Below are 19,367 nucleotides of genomic sequence, written 5' to 3' on the forward strand. Positions count from 1 at the left end.
AGAAGAACCCCTCGAGGAATCATGCAATTTCTATTGTGGGAGTTTCTCTAACCGACAGCCACCACTACATGCCTAAGTGGTGATACAACGTCTTGTCTACGCTGCCAGAACTGTCCTATACTTTGCCATCCTATAGAATTCTTTAACTCAGTGGATCCACTAGCTTAACTTACGGGATCATCTAAAAAGTATGACCCGTTAAATCCCATGTTTAGCTACATGGTTCTTCTGGAAAGTTGAGTTAATATGAACTCGTGTCCCCAATTCGGTGCTCAAGACTACTCCCAAAAATACTTTAGTTCATAAGTGTTTTAAACACATCTTTCTTTGGTTTGAAATAATTGCTCAAACTACCCTCTTAAAAGAGGTAATTGCTCTTGAAAACTCTTTCTAAAAAGAACATATCAAAACCATATTTTAATATGATCATTGATGATTCGGGAAGTCATACTGCATAAACATTGATGGTATATCTAGAGACCATACTGTTTAAACATTGATGACATACTCAATTGTCATACTAATCATGTTTTAGAAACTCTTTCGCAAAACTCATCTTTTCTTAAAAGAGTTAGTACTCAAACTGCTCAAAACTCTTTTAGAAATCTCAGTTTCCTCTAATCTTAAATGTGAAAATATTTATAAACTTCTTCGGGAATACTTAGTTCCCTAATAACTTTTGAGAAATGAACTTGGCTCTTTACTCTTGGCTTAACTTGAAACTCTATGCTCTTTACTTAAGTGGAAACTCTATACTCTTTACTCAACTTGAAACTCTATACTCTTTACTCAACTTGAAACTCTATACTCTTTACTTAACTTGAAACTTGAGCCTTAAAATGAAGTTAAAACGTTCAATAAAGACTCTTGAAAACTTTAAAGACTTGCTTTGACTTACTTATTAACTTCTAAACTTGACTCTAACTTTACTTGACATCTAGCTTCACTTGACTTGGATCCTATCTTCCGTCGAATTGGATTATGGATTCAAGGGTAATGATCTCGTGTTTATGGATGAGTTCGGGATGTCTAGATGTACCTTAGAGTGTTGAAAACAACTATAAAACATAGGTACATTACCAAGGAACATGTATGAAAAAGTGGGGAAAGAATGGGAAGACTTGGCGTCCTTGGCGTTCTGAGAGGCGCGGGGCGCCAACCTTCAGACTTCAGAGGGGCCTGGTGGGGGCTCTGCTAGGTGCGCAGCCTCAAGGGTGGAAGCTCAGAATCCCTTTTGGGGCGCGCTGGCTGGTGCGACGCCCTAGCCTTTTTCCCCAAAAATTCGACTTTTCTCCTTCTTATTCCCAACTCTAAACCTTCTCAACTTCAAAGGTTCTTGCCCCAAACACTTAGAATCATAAATACCCTTAATATACAATAGATTCAACTCGGAAACACAACCGGAAACATGTCCCAAAATCAAAAAGAACTTCAACACTATGATCTCACATACCTTAATAGGGATCACCCCCGACGAAAACCACGACGATCTCTACGAACCTTTTTTCTTCTTCTCCTTATCCTCTTCTCTCTCAAAGCCCTAACCCTCACTTTTTAAAAGGGAAAACTGATTTAAAATCAGTCTAAAACCTTAATATAACCAAAAGAAATGGTTAGGGAAAAGACCAAAATACCCTTACATATTCGGACTAAACTGCCCTGCCAACAGCCCAACTTCCAAAGGGCATGATTCACTCATACGAACTCGAAATCGCGCAAACTCGGCGGCGTTGGAAAGATCATTCCACGAGCTTTGCAAACATAACTGGAAATACACATTACTCATCTTGAGCTAGGAGTTATGACTGTTTAAAGTTGACCAAAAACTCATATTTTTTTTCCATACTTAGCTAAATTTCCAGATTTTTAATTCTTTCCAAAAAAGACTATTTCCAATTCTAAGCTTCTTCATAGCTATTTCAAATTGCCGGATGTTACAATATCTCCCCCTTGGGAACATTCGTCCTCGAATGAGATGACTCTTACTAAACTAATGGTGTAAATCAAACTCAAACACCCAACAAGCAACAATGCCCATAATCCACCTTGATACCTCAAAACACCAACTCTCCCTTGTTCAAAAGCCATTATTGCTTATGAACATTTTGCCCGTAATTCCAACAAGATAGGGTCTGGGTCTTTCTCACCTTTTACTTCTGACACTAATGATGACTCGGCCCCGCTCGTTACTTCTATTCCTCTTTTTGCGGAATCTATAAGTCTGACTTCCAAGCGTGCCAGTCTGTGCACATCTTTTGCTAACTCTCTATTTCCTTCTTCAATATGGGCGGTGCTACCCATACACAACTTGCTTAAAGAATTAGTAACAAGATTAACCTTACCAGGGTGATAAAGAAAACTCATGTCATCATCCTTGAGTACCTTAACCACTCTCTCTCTGTTTGAGATTAAGCTCATTCTAAGTGAACACACCCACATGAACATCATACAACATTGACGCCATATCTTCAAAGCGAAAACTACAACAACCAACTCTAGCTCATCACATTACACCCCGATTAGCCTAAACTCGACTATTGATCTCAAATCTATTTTAGATTCAGATACCCAGTATGTACTCAAGAACCAAATATCATAACTGGGTAGTAGTCAACTTCTCTTTCCATTCCTGAAAACTTTCCTCACAAGCTTCGGACCGTTGAAACTTCGCTTTTTTTCTCAGTCAACTTGGTCAAATAAATACCTTATCTACTAGATCCCTTTAACTTCTCTTTCAACTCTGCTGGTGCCATTCTATATGGCGAAAAAGAGATAGGACGAGTATCTGGAATGATGTCTATGCCGAAATCTATTTTTCTTTCAAGAGGAATTCCGGGTAGATCATCAGGAAAAACTTCTGAAAACCCTCTTACTATAGGAACTGACTGAAATGAGGTATCTCAACACTAGAGTCATTAACTCGGACTAAGTGATAGATACAACCCTTCGAAACTAACTTTCTCTCCTTGAGGTACGAAATGAAACGACCCTTAGGCACTGCTGAACTACTACTCCACTCTATGACTGGCTCACTAGGTTTCTCAGGTATAACATCAAAGTTCATAGAAACATAAGGAATTACAAAAGATAAACTCGCTCTGGGTCTAGCAAAGCATAAACAACAAAGTCAAAGACTCGAATCATACCAGTGACAACATCTGGTGAGTCCTCTTGCTCTTGGCGACTGTTGATTGGGTAGAGGAGGTTTGCTCCTCCGCCAGTACTAGAAGTAGCTCCTCTAGGTACCATCCTGTCTGGGGGAGCAACTAATGAAGCTTGGACCCTATTGCTCAGATTTCCACTACCTTGCATGTTCTTTGGACACTCTCGCATGAAATGTCCACTCTGACCACACTTGAAACAAACAATGGAGGCCTCACGACAAATACCTAAGTGGTTCCTACCACACTTGGCGCAGGCATGAGGCTTACTACCCCTTGGCACCATACTGCCTTGAGGATATGCAAGTCTAGCCCTAAAACTATAGGAATCTCTATTGTACCCATTTTTGTTCTTAGGTGCAAGTGCACTAGCAGATGGTGGAGCAGGTTCCTTCTGTTTCTGTGGGAGGGATGACTGATTAGCATCATTGTTTTGCTGCCTTAACTCGTCCCCTACTATCTTAGCCCTCTTATCCTTAAACTCTTCGCTATCTTTCAGCTTATCCTCCTCAACTTTTTGTAAAGGGATCATAAATCTTGCTAAGTCAATATCTCCTATCAGCATAATTGCCTTGCCTTCCTTACTTGACTAACGAGATAACCCAGCAACATATAAGCTCATTCTATTCCTCATGTCCGCAACCATCTCCGGAGCATAGCGGGAAAGTTGCGTGAACTTCAGACTGTACTCATGAACACTCATAGACTCCAGGTTAAGGGTGAGAAACTCTTTTATCTTTGCCTCTCGCAACTCACGAGGAAAGAAACTCCCCATGAGAGCACTCTCAAACACAACCCAACTCACTACTGGTGCATCCTCCGCCCTATTCTCTTTCAATTGGTCGAACCAGAATCTAGCAACACCCTTCAATTGGTATGCAGCTAGTTCCACCCTCTCCAACTCAACAACATGCATCACATCAAATACCCTTTTAAGCTTCTCAATGAAGTTCTCCGGATTCTCACTAATACTTGAACCTGTGAAGCTTGGTGGGTTCATCATTAAGAGTTCACGGATCCACTTCGTGTCGATTATCTCTCCGCCTAACATGATAGGTCGCAACTTGACTTAACATTTGGATAGCTTCACGAAAATCAGCATATTTGATCTCTTCTTGGGTTTGCACTTCTAGGGCATTTGGTAACTCTTGATCCTCAACACTCTTCATAGCTGGACGAACTCTGACTGCTCTTCATGGAGGCAAAATCCTCTGAAAACACGCGCAAGCACGAATTAGAAGGAAACTTTTTAGAGATAAACTAGAACGCACGAAATGAATGTGAAAGAAGTGAGATAGTTCCTAAATATTGCAGCCTCCTAATTACAAATGTGTCGCGCTTCACACCAATAACTAGGACACTACAGACACGGCTTCATAGACTCCCCAGGACTCTGGAACTATGTGCTCTAATACCAAGTTTGTCACGCCCCGAGACTACACCATGGGCAGGACCGGTACTCGAAGACCATTGCTGGCCCCCAAGCAAACCCTTGGCCTGACTTTCTTAATTCAGCGGAAACCTAAGTCAACAGAATAACTTCATGCAATGAAAGGTCATAAGACAACTTAACTGATAAAATCTGGCCAAAAAGGCAACTCGATTCTCAAAATCGAATATTTACATATAAACATAGATGAGAGACTCAATACTAACTGACTGACTGTCTATGAAGCCTCTATAATATTGAGATTGGTGTTGGGACAGACCCCGCAACATCCTAATAAAACAAAACTAGGAAAAACGAAATAACAGAGTCCTCCAGAATGCAAGGAGGCTCACCATTGACTCTGGAGTGCTCAGCTGGATCAACGGCGTGCTAGATGCTGATCTTGGGTACCTGCGTCTGCATCATAATAAGATGCAGGACAACTGGCATTAGTACATGGAATGTATGAGTATGCGAGCTGGACAGCTAAAAAACAACTTAAGCATGAAAGGGATACAAAAGAGAACTTACCTTGGCTCTGTTCAACTCATGAATAACTGAACTCAATATCAAGCAATAAGACACATGCAATATATATAAAGCTTGTAAAACTATTTAAAACATGTCGTCAAAATCATATTTATAATATCATAAAAATACCATGCTTCCTCTAAAAGTATACTTGTGCAATGCATGAATGAAGTCTCATACCACCATCCATACTAAGCAGATCCCCTCGAGAAACCATGCAATTTCTACTGTGGGAGTTTCTTTAACCGACAGCCACCACTACATGCCTAAGTAGTGATACAACGTCTTGTCCACGCTGCCAAAACTGTCATATACTTTGTCGTCATATAGAACGCTTTAACTTAGTGGATACTAGCTTAACTTACATGATCATCTAAAAAGTATGACCCGTTAAATCCCATGTTTGGCTGCATGGATCTTATGGAGAGTTGAGTTAATATGAAGTCGCGTCCCTAATTAGGTGCTCAAGATTACTCCCAAAAATACTTTAGCTCATAAGTGTTTTAAACACAAATTTATTTGGTTTGAAATAATTGCTCAAACTACCCTCTTAAAAGAGGTAGTTGCTCTTGAAAACTCTTTCTAAAAAGAACATATCAAAACCATAATTTAGTATGATCATTGATGACTCCGGAAGTCATACTGCATAATAATTGATGGTATATCTAGAGACCATACTTTTTAAACATTGATGACATACTCGATTGTCATACTAATCATGTTTTATAAACTCTTTCGCAAAACTCATCTTTTCTTAAAAGAGATAGTACTCAAACTGCTCAAAATTCTTTTGGAAATCGTAGTTTCCTCTCATCTTAAATATGAAAACATTTATAAACTTCTTTGAGAATACTTAGTTCCCTAATAACTTTTGAGAAATGAACTTGGATCTTTACTCTTTGCTTAACTTGAAACTCTATGCTCTTCACTTAACTGGAAACTCTATACTCTTTACTCAACTTAAAACTCTATACTCTTTACTCAACTTGAAACTCTATACTCTTTACTTAACTTGAAACTTGAGCCTTAAAATGAAGTTAAAACGTTCAATAAAGACTCTCGAAAACTTTAAAGACTTGCTTTGACTTACTTCTTAACTTCTAAGCTTGACTCTAACTTCACTTGACTTCTAACTTCACTTGACTTGGATCCTATCTTCCCTCGAATTGGATTATGGATTCAAGGGTAATGATCTCATGTTTATGGATGAGTTCGGGATGTCTAGATGTACTTTAGAGTGTTGAAAATAACTATAAAACATAGGTACATTACCAAGGAACATGTATGAAAAAGTGGGGAAGGAATGGGAAGACTTGGCGTCCTTGGCGCTTTTAGAGGCACGGGGCGCCAGCCTTCAGACTTCAGAGGGGCCTGGTGGGGGCTCTGCTAGGCACGCAGCCCCAAGGGTGGAAGCTCAGAATCCCTTTTGGGGCGCGCTGGCTGGCACGACGCCCCAGCCTTTTTCCCCAAAAATCTAACTTTTCTCCTTCTTATTCCCAACTCTAAACCTTCTCAACCTCAAAGGTTCCAGCCCCAAACACTTAGAATCATAAAGTCCCTTAATATACAATAGATTCAACTCGGAAACACAACCGGAAACATGTCCCAAAATCAAAAAGAACTTCAACACAATCACAAGACTTCAACAACTACAACAACAAGGCTTCAACAAACACAACCAAATCTTTTCTCGGAAATTAAAATGAGTTTGGCATGTGGGGGAATGAACCAACCCAACACTATGATCTCACATACCTTAATAGTGATCACCCCCGACGAAAACCACGACAATTTCTACGAACCTTGCTTTTTCTTCTCCATCTCCTCTTCTTCTCCTCTTCTCTCTCAAATCCCTAATCCTCACTTTTTAAAAGGGAAAACTGATTTAAAATCAGTCTAAAACCTTAAAATAACCAAAAGAAATGGTTAGGGAATAGACCAAAATACCCTTACAAATTCGGACTAAACTGCCCTGCCAACATCCCAACTTCCAAAGGGCATAACTCACTCATACGAACTTAGAATCACGCAAACTCAATAGCGTTGGAAAGATCATTCCATGATCTTTGCAATATTAACTTGAAATACACCTAACTCATCCTGAGCTAGGAGTTATCACTATTCAAAGTTGACCAAAAACTCATTCTTTTCCATACTTGGCTAAATTTCCAGTTTTTTAATTCTTTCCAAAAATGACTATTTCCAATTCTAAGCTTCTTCATAGCTATTTAAATTGCTGGATGTTACAGTTTTTCTCCATAACTCCTCGTCCTCCGCTTCTTGATCAACCTTTATGTTTGGTCCTTCTTCTGTCCTCCTTGAGCTAACTCTTCCGGTGTGTAACATCTACCGGATCTGATCATGCCTTGAGTGGCAGACGTTTCAATCACAAACTTTGGTTAGGCAAGAGTTTCTCTTGGCACCAAGGCAACAACCTTCTCGGGTGTCAGAATAAAAAAAAAATCTTCTCTCTAATGCTCAACGTGGCTACAGCCCTTTCCAGTTCATTAGGGGCGATCGAAACGATTGCCTTTGTTACGCACCAATCATCTTCTGTTTCTATCATATTGATAGTGATGCTTCCATGATTTTGCAAAGGATTATTATTGACATTGGGCACGACTGTTTGAAGAGAGACGACGTTCTGGTCAATCAGGTTTTGGAAATTATGCTTCAGGTTGATATAGTCCTCGGTATCATGTCCAACACCGTTGGAGTGATATGTGCACCTCTGGTCAGGTCTGTAAAACTTTGAACTAGTGTCAATCGGCTTGGGCCCCACTGGATAAATATATCTTACCGCAATTAATCGATCGAATAGCTTTGTTCGGCTTTCAATGAGTAGAGTGAAAATTCTAGCGGTCTTCTTCTCAAATCTAGGATGGGGGGATCGTCATTGCCTTGTTGAGGGGGAGGCATTTGACGATAATTTGGAGCATTTGGATGAGGGTCTTGATACCTGGGATATGAGTTGGTTTGGTAATTTGGTTGTGGAGCTTGGTAGTTCGAGGGGGGTATTTTGGTAAAGTGGAGCTGGAATTTGGCACATGGGGGGAGAAGTTTGGTAATTTGCCTGAACGTTAGCATAGTTGGGGGAGATGTTCCAGTAGTGGTGAGGTGGAGTTTGGTAAACTAGAGGGGGAGTTTGGTAGATAGGAGGGGTAGTTTGGTAGCTAAGAGGGGGAATATTTTGATAACTGGGGGGTTGGTATTTTGGTAACTTGGGGGAGGGGTATTTTGGGAATCATCATGTGCATAACAAGTTAGGTACAAACTCTGTGAAGGTCGAGAACGACCTTAGTATGATGAGGATTTCCTTGGGGTCTTCTTCCCCTCATAAGAGATAGAAGACACAACTTCTCTTTTCTTCTTCAACAAACCCGAGGATTCGGACGAGGCAGCAACACGGGCAATCTTATCAGTTCTTAATCCATCTTCGATAGTCTCACCTACTTTGACTATCTCAGCAAACTTTGCTTCAACGAGCAACATAATTCTATAATAATATTCGGGCTCTTGAAACTGCTCAAATACTTCAACAATCTCCTTCTCAAACATAGAAGGCCGATCTCTAGCTGCCTCCTTTCTCCATCTGTATGCGAATTCTTTGTAACTTTCATTTGATTTCTGCTTCATTTTTTCCAAGGAATAACTATCAGAAACGATCTCAACATTGTAGGCCAATCGTTTGATAAAGTCCTTAGCTAAAGCATTTAAGTTAGGCCACTGTCTGGTTTCATGAGATATAAACCATTCCAGAGCCTCTCCACTCAGACTTCAGCTAAAAAGCCGCATCAGTAAAGCTTCATCTCTTCCAACTCCCACGAGCTAGTCACAGTAGGCTCTCAGGTGCGCTAACGGAATCCCTATTCCTTTGAAAACATCAATTTTGGCACCTTGAACCCTTCCGAGAGGTTCAAATTTGGATGAATGCATAGATCTTCATAACTTAAATTGGTGACTTCAGGAATACACTGAAACTCTTTCATGGCCCTTCAGATCTCTTCCTTTATGCCTAGCTTCGCAACCTCTTCCTTCGACCTCCACTCTCTTTTTCGCTCTTCGTAATGGTCGAGCTCAGAACCATTAGCGTCATGCTCATTGGGGACCGGGATTTGGAAAGTGGCTTTCTGGGGTAGGGGTGGAGCAACGGAGGGGCTTTGGGCATTTTGAGTGGCTTAGTAGTTTTGAGGGAAAGTCTAGGGGTTGGTATGTTGATTTTGGTGACGGAGGGAAGTTTGCGGGTTGTTAACCTTTTGGTTTTGAAGGGTTGGACTAGTTTGGAGGTTGACATTTTGGGGAGGAAGTGGCACTTGGAGGTTGATATTTTGAGGAGGGGGTGGTGTTTGGTAGGAGTAGGAGGTATAATGGAGATTTTGGGTGGTTAAGTCGATGATTGAGGGATTTTGAGCGGGATTGGAGTGTGGGTTTTGGGCTTGTTCTGCGTTTGAAGGAGGAAAGTGAATGAAGGCCTTCCGCCTGCTGGCGCATTGAAAGCAAAACCTGGATTAGGCATATCTTGCCTTCTTTGCATTTCAGACCCTCATCTCGGTGATCTATTGTATCAACTGCATAATTAGTTCGTTCTGATCAGCAATGACGAGCTGAGCCACAACAACATCGGTAAGGCCAATCTCTTTGTTGTTATCACCCATTGTTGATATTCCCTTCCGAGAACTTTGATTGGGGAAGAAATCTGTATGGCCTTTTGATCTTGTAAAATAGGGGTGTTCAGCCAGCTTATCAACACAGATCAGTTCTAACTACCTGTAGCATAAAACAACTCAAAGGCAAATATGTTAGTTTCAATTCAGGACAAATAATGCAAAGTAGCACATAGAAAGCATGTAAACACATAAAAGTTGCTTCATTTGAGGACACATTATCCCACGAGTAAAGGGGACCGATTTTTTGAACAAGCAGGAATTTGCTCGTTTTATTTTGAGGCTAGTGACTCAGAAAGGTTAAACTGTGTTGAGTTAAGGTCTTCTTGCTGCATCTCTCAACATCTGTTGATCTGGACTCGATATTTCCTTGTAGAATGAAGGGGGGAAAAGAATTTTTTTTAAAAGTTAGGGGACGGGCCTTGAAAGGCTGCCTATGTATCTCGCAAAGAGAATTCAGGCCCTACGTAGTTCGAATACAAAGGAAATTCAGGTTCTTGATGTCCCCGCTTTTGTTCTGCTTCTCTTATTTTGTGTCATGAGATCCTGAAGCCTATATTGAATCATTAGTAAGTATCCGTCGCTCCGGCGACCTTTGTCTTCCAAATCTTTGAAACACATTCCACTTCTCTTATAACCAATCCATAAGTTGAGCTCTCCCAAATCACTTCTCAAGCTTTCTAATTCTCGAGTTATACTCTCAAGGGCATATTTATCCTCCTCCTGTTTTTGAAGAAATTCATTGTGCATTTCCTGAGCTTCCCTTTTAACCTCTCTTAATTCTAGAAAAGCTTTGGACTCTTTGTCCTCCACACTGCGGTAAATATTTGGAACTGAGAAGGAGATACCCTGTATATTGCCTTTCAACCAAGCTTTGTAGGTTTCATCGTACACCGCGTTAAATCGATCTACAACAATGGTGTCCTTGTTCATTCGCACTGCTTTTTTCCATTCTCTCAGCATCTCTGAAGCCTCAGGCACTCTATCATCCCCAATGTTGAACACATAGATACGGTAGTATGCGTTTGGGGGTGTAGTTTGTCTTCTTCCGAACTGCCTCAGGACTCGGATGGGTGCATACGGGCGGATACCTCAAATACCTGGTAAAGGAAGCACAAGTTGCATGTCGCCCTGTACTATGACATCTTTCGAAATGAAACGATCGAGCATCCACTGGATATCTTCTTCTCTTAACTCGGAGAAAATCTAAGCTCATCTTCCTCTAGTCTTCCTATTTTCTAAATTTGTCCAAAACAACATATCATTCAAACCCTTAAGATCATTATTATCATCGAGGGTGTGTAGCTGTTGAGTGTTGTGTCCCTTTGCTAAGTGGCTCATTATCCACCATTGGAGGATGAGATTACAGCCCTGAAAGTAGCGATGTTCTTCCTTACATGTTCCTAAAGCACGGTACATGTCGGACATGATGACAGGCGTGATGGGATAATACTTCACTTGCCCTTGGTTCAGATGCCCGTGGAAGAGAGTGTGTGCAAGCATTATTACCCGGGTGTTGATGCTGAGGCTCGGGCCTTGGGGAAAAACCATAGTACCTAATAGCGCGATAGTGAATGCCAAAGATCTGATCTCGTCCGATTCTCTGAAGGTAACCCTGAACTCTTGGTTGTAATTCGCATAAAAGCTTGCATTCCCGAATCTAACATAGAGATCCATAGAAGAAACGCTAGAACCTTCGGCCCAGAAGGCGTAATATTTTCTTAATCTGACCCAATTTATAATATCCTCGAGAGTAGGCTTGTTAGGGATTAAGATGTTTTCCTGTTTTCTCACTATTCCTTCAAGCCCTGTATCGACTGTGTCTGTTTCGTCCCGAATTTTCTCAATTGTCGGGGTGATTTTCATGGTTCTAAATTGGAACACCATTTTCTCGTTGTCCCAATAACCCGTGATGACTTCAATCAGCTCGGGCCACCCAACCATAGTAATGAATTCTGTTAGGGCCTCTACATATTTGTTGAGGTCCCTTTTGTGAAACATATTGAGGTCGTTGTACCACATCTTGAGCAGAACTGGGCTTCCACTACTATGTCGAACTTGGGAAATCGATTCATACCTACAAAATAAAGCACGGTTAAGAATCCTTCGCCCGAATAGGCAACAATCAGGTTTCCACACATACATCTTTCAAATGTCAAATAATATGATATGTCATTAGGTCGTGGACCTTGGACATAATTTTTGGTGGTTTTAGTAATTAATACGCCTTGGGTATTAAGCCGTCTTAGACTAATGCTTAGATTTGGATTTTATTTCGCTCTACTCTAGGTTGACTAGAATTGGTTTAGAAATGACGGTTACCGAGTCGAACAAACAACGGGGTGAAGTCTAATAAACGACATAGGATGACCACAAGCCAACTATTCGTTTATCACTTTCAAAGAATTCAATTTGTGTTTTTTCTGAAGGACAGTCGTGGTAAGCCACGTAACTGCCTTTTTTCTAATGCAATCTATTTGTCGTTTAGCGAAATCGGATGCCATGAATGTCACAATTCAATATATACGATAAATAAAAGAAGTAGACAGTAAAAACGCATAGCCAAATAAATTAATCTTAAGGTTAGAACCATTCAAAACCCCAGCAAAGTCGTCATTCTGTTTTATTTAAAAATAATATTTAGACTGGTTTAAAGTCGCCACATAATTTTTTAAGTAAAATTAAGAAAACCATTGTTTTCAAAAGACTAAAATAGAAAATCTAATGAAAACTTAAAAGGGGTTCAGGGTTCTTACTAGCATTTTGGGAAGGGTTTGAAAGCACCCGAAACGCCCGCTAATACGCAGTTATTCGACAATTAATTATTTGGCTAAATTTACTTGACTTAATCTGATTTGAACAATTTTTATAATTAGGACTGAGAAAGGGAAAATATTAAGATTTTTATCTAAGCGAAATATTTTGTAAACTTGTTTATTTATTTATTTTATTTTATTTTTATTTTTTTGAAGTAAAGTAAAAAATGAATAGTTTAGTTAAGTAATTAATTCAAAATGGGTGTCTTTGGAGATTTTGAATTTTTAAAACCTTAAGATTAAGTAGCAGATATTGATAAGCATATAAACACAATAAAAGTAAAGAGGGAAAGAGGCTTGGGCCCAAATTTGGTTTTCATGTCTGCCTGGGCCAGTATTTGGGCCCATTTTCGTTTTGGGTCTTTGGCCCATTTGAGTCACCTGCACCTGTTTTAAACTAACATAAAGTAATATTTTTTTATCTTTGGGCCTCAAGACCAATTCTTCCACCTGTCCTAAACTTCTAACAGAAATAAAAATAATGACTAAATGGGCTTAGGCTCAATAAATAACAAAATACATCTTTGGGAAATTTTTCAAAATGTCAATATTTTGACATTTAATAGGATCTAATGTCAACACTTTCAATATTTAGTAAAAATGTCAAAATTTTAATTTATTATGTATCTTATTTAAGTTTTTATTATTTGTTTTAATTGAAAGAATACAAATGTTAAATAATAAAAAGGAGAAATTTATGGGAGAGAAATTTTTTAAAAAGGAACAATTGCTTAAAAGTCTCAGCAGTTACAAAATTTCAAAAGTAAATACTAATCGGTCTTCTCCATAGCTGATGAGTTCTATCATTATCGATTTTCAATGTATTTTGATTGAAATCTTTTTTTTTTTTGTTTTTCTATTTGTTGAGAATTATTTTAACGAAACAGTACAACAAAATCATTGACAAACAACTGTGGAGAAGAATTTTTTTACTGGGAGTTCGATCAAATTGGTTGAATACAAATTGGACCAGGTAATAGTTAATTGCTTCATCCTTAATCTTTTTCTAAGTGATTATAAAATTTTGATATGAAAGTTCGTAAGTAATTGTAAACTTTATCTGTTTTCATTGTAAATTGTATGTACTATGAACAACGTAAGAAAAATTAGTTTTGGCGGATTTGATTACGAAAAATGTTAATGGATTGTTTGAATATTTTTTGATCGGCCGTTTGTTTTTAATGGTTCAATATTTGTTTTGTATACATATATGTTGGTAGACTTCATTGAAATATGCATAATACAGTTTTGTTCAAATTTGTTTTTAATTAGTTTTGTACTATGAACAACGCTCCAAACATTAGTTTTGCTGGATTTATTTAATTTTTTGTGGTTATCGATTACGAAAAATGTTAATGGATTGTTTGAAGATTTTTTTATCAGCCGTTTGTTTTTAATGTTTCAATATTTTTTTTGTATACATATATGTTGGCAGACTTCATTGAAATATGCATAATACAGTTTTGTTCAAATTTGTTTTAAATGTTTTAATATTTGTTTTTTACTTGATGTAAGGACTATTGTAAATACATACATTTTTAACTTGGATACGAAAAAACAGTTAACATCTATAATTATGTATTTGTTAATGACTTGGGTATTTTATTTTATTTTAGTTTGAATACAAAGAAAATATAGGGTGTATTAGTTTTATAATTATGCATTCTGGGAGATGGAACAAAGAAAATTGCTACATTGATTACACAATAGAGGTAATGAAAGAATATGCAACATTTAAAGATTTAGTTGATGAAGTTTCTAAGCAGATTGGTGTTGAGTTGAGATATAACTATTTGAAGCTTAAATATAAAATAGAAGGTAGCAATGCACCTTTGGAGATACGCAACGAAATGGGCGTGAGAGTATATGTGTCATTGAAGAAAGAAAATAAGGAATTGGCAAAGTATCCCATATGTGTAACTGTGTTTGTGAAGGATTGTGAATTGACTGATAGAAATCTATATGAAGACGGTGTTGACATGTCTGGTATAGATGAAGGAGATATTATTGATACACAAGCATTAGTTCTTAGTGCACCATTAGTGAGCAATGCGATAAATAACGAAATTATCTCAAATATCAATCAAACAGAAGTAATGGAAGATCAAGTATACAAGGACAAAGGTACTTTAAAGGCCGTGATGAGGAAATGTGCCATTGACCATAGATTTCAGTGGAAGACAGACATATCAAGTGAAATAAGGTACTTATATTAATATAATTTTATGATAGTATACTTTAATAATTATTCCATCTAATAGCATGTTGTAATGTAATCTGTTTATTTTTTTGTTAATGTTTTGAGCAATTATACACTTGTTTGTGTCTCTGATAATTGTGGGTGGATAATGAAGTTATCCAATATCAATAAATCGGGAATGTTTAGAATTAGAATGTTTGTGCATGAGCATACATGTCCATTGAAAGATAAGGTGTATAGTCAGCGACAAGCAACAAGCTGTCTTGTTGGAGGGATAATAAAGCCCAAACTGGTGGATCACAAAAGAAAGTTAACACCAAAGGATATACAAGTTGATATTAAAATGGACCTTGGAGTAGATGTATCCTACTCTGTGGCATGGAAGGCTAAAGAAAAGGCTATAAATGCATTAAGGGGGGCACCGTCTGATTCATATAGTAAACTACCCAGTTACTTATATATATTGGATAAAACCTATCCTGGATCGCATATAAAGATGAAGAAGACAGATGAAAATCATTTTTTTATATCTCTTTATCTCTCTCTTTCAGTTCATAAAAGGTTTTGAGAGTTGTAGGCCGATTGTTGTAGTTGATGGTAGCCATCTAAGGGGGAGTTATAATGGAACATTTGTGTCAGCGAGCACTCTAGATGGAGCAGGTAACTAGTTTACAATTGTATTTTTCTTCTTGAATGAGTATTGTATTCTTCTATAAATAAAATATAATTTTTTGTATTTTCTCTATTAAATTATAATTTATTTTTAGGTAATATATTGCCACTAGCATACGGTATTGTTGATTCGGAAAATGATGCATCCTGGACCTGGTTCTTTGAACAGTTTAGAGAAGCTCATGGTTTAAAGGACAATATGTGTGTTGTATCCGATAGGAACGAGAGTATTATAAAGTCAGTTTTGAGGGTATATAATGGAGTACCACATTATGCTTGCACATGGCATCTGTGGAAAAATGTGAAGACACTATACAAAAAGTCACACGACAGTCTCTCTGAAGTGTATTATGCCATGGCAAAGACATACAGACATTCTGATTTTGATGATTTGATGATTTGATGAAAAATGTTGAACAGGTTGATATTAGAGTAAAAAATTATTTGGAGTTGGCTGGTTATGAAAAATGGGCGAGGGTATATGCAACAGTTAATCGAGGCTCTGTTATGACATCGAACACAGCTGAATGCATAAATGCATGTCTGGTTGTAGCAAGGGAATTGCCGATATATGATTTTCTTAAGGAAGTTAGGCAGATGTTTGGTCGATGGAATTTCACAAATCATACATCTGCTTCAAATACATTCACGACACTTTGTGGTAAAGCTCAAGAAATGCTCGCTGAAAATGAAGAACGATCAGTACGTATGACGGTATGTTGTGTTTTTTCATTTTATTTTGTATTTCATTCATAAATCTATATCCTTTTAATAGTTGTATCATGCAATTTCATTTGATTTTGTTTAACAGGTAGTTGCAACAAGTAATTATGTGCACAGTGTTCATCATGAAGGATCAACATTTATTATTTGCCTGAAAAGGAAAACTTGTACATGTAGGAGATTTCAAATGGATGAAATACCATGTTCGTATGCTTGGGCTGTTTTAAAGAAGAAATTTCTTGATCCTGAACCGTATTGTTCTGACCTTTATAAACCAAATACATTACTTGTTACATACAACAATCCAATCATTCCATTACCTAATCGAATCGATTGGAATGTACCTGGATATATAGAGAATGAAGTAGTGAGGCCACCAAAATTAAAAAAACTATCGGGTAGACCACCAAAAAAGCTTCGTGATAAATCTTACAGTGAGCTATATGGGAAGAAGTACAAGAATTCTTGTAGTACCTGTGGTTGTAAGGGGCATAATAGGCGGTCATGCAGGAATGGACCACGCACTGAATAGTTATATATTTTTGTATTTTTTCCTTAAAAGTGTTGGATGGTTTGGTTTGTCTGATGTTTTTATCGTCTTTAATAAATATTATATTTCGAATTGTATCCGGATGTCAATTTGTATTGTCATTTATTATGCATTCATTTAAATATATTACTTCAAATTGACCTTGTGTAATTGACTTGCTTTTTTGGAAGTAACAGTGGATATAACTATATTGATCAATACGAAATACAAAATTGTTCAAGTTCATTATATGTAAAATGAATACAATTATGTATTCAGATGTCAGTTTGTATTGTCATTTATTATGTATTCGTTTAAATATATTACTTCAAATTGACCTTGGGTAATTGACTTGCTTTACTGAAAGTAACAGAGGTTACAACTATATTTATCAAGACGAAATACAAAATTGTTCAAGTTCATTATATCTAAAATAAATACAAAAATTAAACTAACATATTGTGGCAACACAAATTGTATATTAATCAATACGAAATACAAAACTGTTCGAGTTCATTATATGTAAAATGAATACAAAAATTAAACTAACATATTGTGGCAACACAAATTGTATATTGATAAATATGAAATACAAAACTGTTCGAGTTCATTAATTGTAAAATGAATACAATTATGTATTCAGATGTCAGTTTGTATCGTCATTTATTATGTATTCGTTTAAATATATTACTTCAAATTGACCTTGTGTAATTGACTTGATTTGTTGAAAGTAACAGGGGATACAACTATATTGATCAATACAAAATACAAAACTGTTCGAGTTCATTATATGTAAAATGAATACAATTATGTATTCAGATGTCAGTTTGTATCGTCATTTATTATGTATTCGTTTAAATATATTACTTCAAATTGACCTTGTGTAATTGACTTGGTTTTTTGAAAGTAATAGAGGATACAACTATATTGATCAAGACGAAATACAAAACTGTTCAAGTTCATTATATCTAAAATAAATACAAAAAGTAAACTAACATATCGTGGCAACACAAATTGTATCCGTATTTGAGAGGTCGGCAACCTATCTTTGTATTTGAAATCATAATCATTTGTATTTAAATACTCTATTGAGAAAGTAACTTATAGAGCACACAACACATCTAAAACTAATGAATACAAAACAATCAAATAATAAGGAATGAATACAAAATGAACTAGCATCACTAATTGTTTAAAAAGGAATACAAATTAACAAGTTAATATGTATCTTACTTGATTGGATACAAACTAATTGTTTAATAGTATTCTTAAGGATTTACTTTATAAAACCTCTGTAGAAATTTAATTCATGCCACCTGTTTATAGAATGACAGTAAAAAACAATGTGATATTCTTCATGCTGCTTTGCTTTTAGCTTTTGCTATTAACAAAGCTAACAAGAATATCCCCAAAATACATAAACAAAATAAAATTGGGAATACAAAATACATACTTACAGACGTGCACATTGACCATAAACATTTACAAATCTAATCAATATCAATACACATACTAAATGTATTTTGAATACAAAAAAAAAAGAAGATAAAACTGCATTCTAAATTAAAATTATTGAAAAAAATTGTTCTTTAACAACTTCAACTCAACATGCAAAAAAATGAACATGCAAAATAATTAAATACCTCTTCGACAACTATTCGATCTTCGTCATCTTTTTCAAGATCACCACGAGCAGACGAAGATTCTACATTTCCGTTCTAAATTTGAGGAAGGTTTTGCACACCGATTGGGTCCTCTAAATGTTCTGATCGTCTCTCTTCCCTCATTTTAGCAGCGGATCCTACATTATCCGCTATTTCTTGAGTTATAAATAGATTAAAGGATGGAAAATCGCTAGCAATTTTTTGATTAAGATGGATACCTCTAGTAAGCCTCTTGGATTCAACAATTGGAGAATGAATTATAACCGAAATTTCAACAACAAGCAACAATTTTTAAAGATTTAAACAAAAACAAAATCAAAAAAGAAATCTAAAAATAGGATAAAAGATTAATACCTTAATCAAAGGGATTGTTGTTGATTTAATTTCTGAAAAAAACAAACAAAATTTACGGAAGAGATATATGGGCAACTTGAATGTTGGAGGATAATCTGAAAAAATAAAGATGAGAGAGAGAATTTTTTTTTTTAAATAAGTGAGAGAATTAAGAATCTGAAAAGATAAATATGAGAGAGAGAAATATTATTATTTTTTAAATAAGAGAGAGAATTATGAATCTGAAAAGATAAATATGAGAGAGAGAATTTTTTTAAAAATAGGATAGATAATTAATTGAAAACGTGTAATTGTCAATGGGATATAAAGTAGGAAGAAAATTAGGATACATAAAGTTTTTTAAAATAATGACATTTTTGACATTATTACTAATATTTATAAAGTATGGATATTTTTACTAATTAAGTTTTTTTTTTTTTACTAGTTTACTAATTTTCCCTACATTTTTTTATACTAAAGAGTGGGCCCTTGGCCCAAATTTCTAACTCTCCAATCTGTTGCATATTCTTCCGGGACCTGTTCGTAGATTTTAGTGGCTGACTGACTCAAAAATGAAATTTGAGCCTTTATGGCTCTCCCGAAATGCAAGGGAGGAAGATGAGTTCATGATGAACTCAAGGCAAA

The 19,367-nt window shown here is 36.6% G+C and overlaps 2 pseudogenes; one reads left to right on the forward strand and one right to left on the reverse strand.

Annotated features, from left to right (window-relative positions):
• The window catches only part of LOC125816795 (uncharacterized), a 34,679-nt pseudogene extending 24,903 nt beyond the window's left edge, over window positions 1-9,776 (reverse strand).
• A 5,173-nt stretch (window positions 9,777-14,949) lies between these two features.
• Window positions 14,950-16,728, forward strand: LOC125816885 (uncharacterized; annotated as a pseudogene).
• The last annotated feature ends 2,639 nt before the right edge of the window (window positions 16,729-19,367 follow it).

Source organism: Solanum verrucosum, unplaced genomic scaffold (assembly GCF_900185275.1).
Source record: "Solanum verrucosum unplaced genomic scaffold, falcon-dt-bn FXZP01001237.1, whole genome shotgun sequence".
In the NCBI taxonomy this organism is placed as follows: domain Eukaryota; kingdom Viridiplantae; phylum Streptophyta; class Magnoliopsida; order Solanales; family Solanaceae; genus Solanum; species Solanum verrucosum.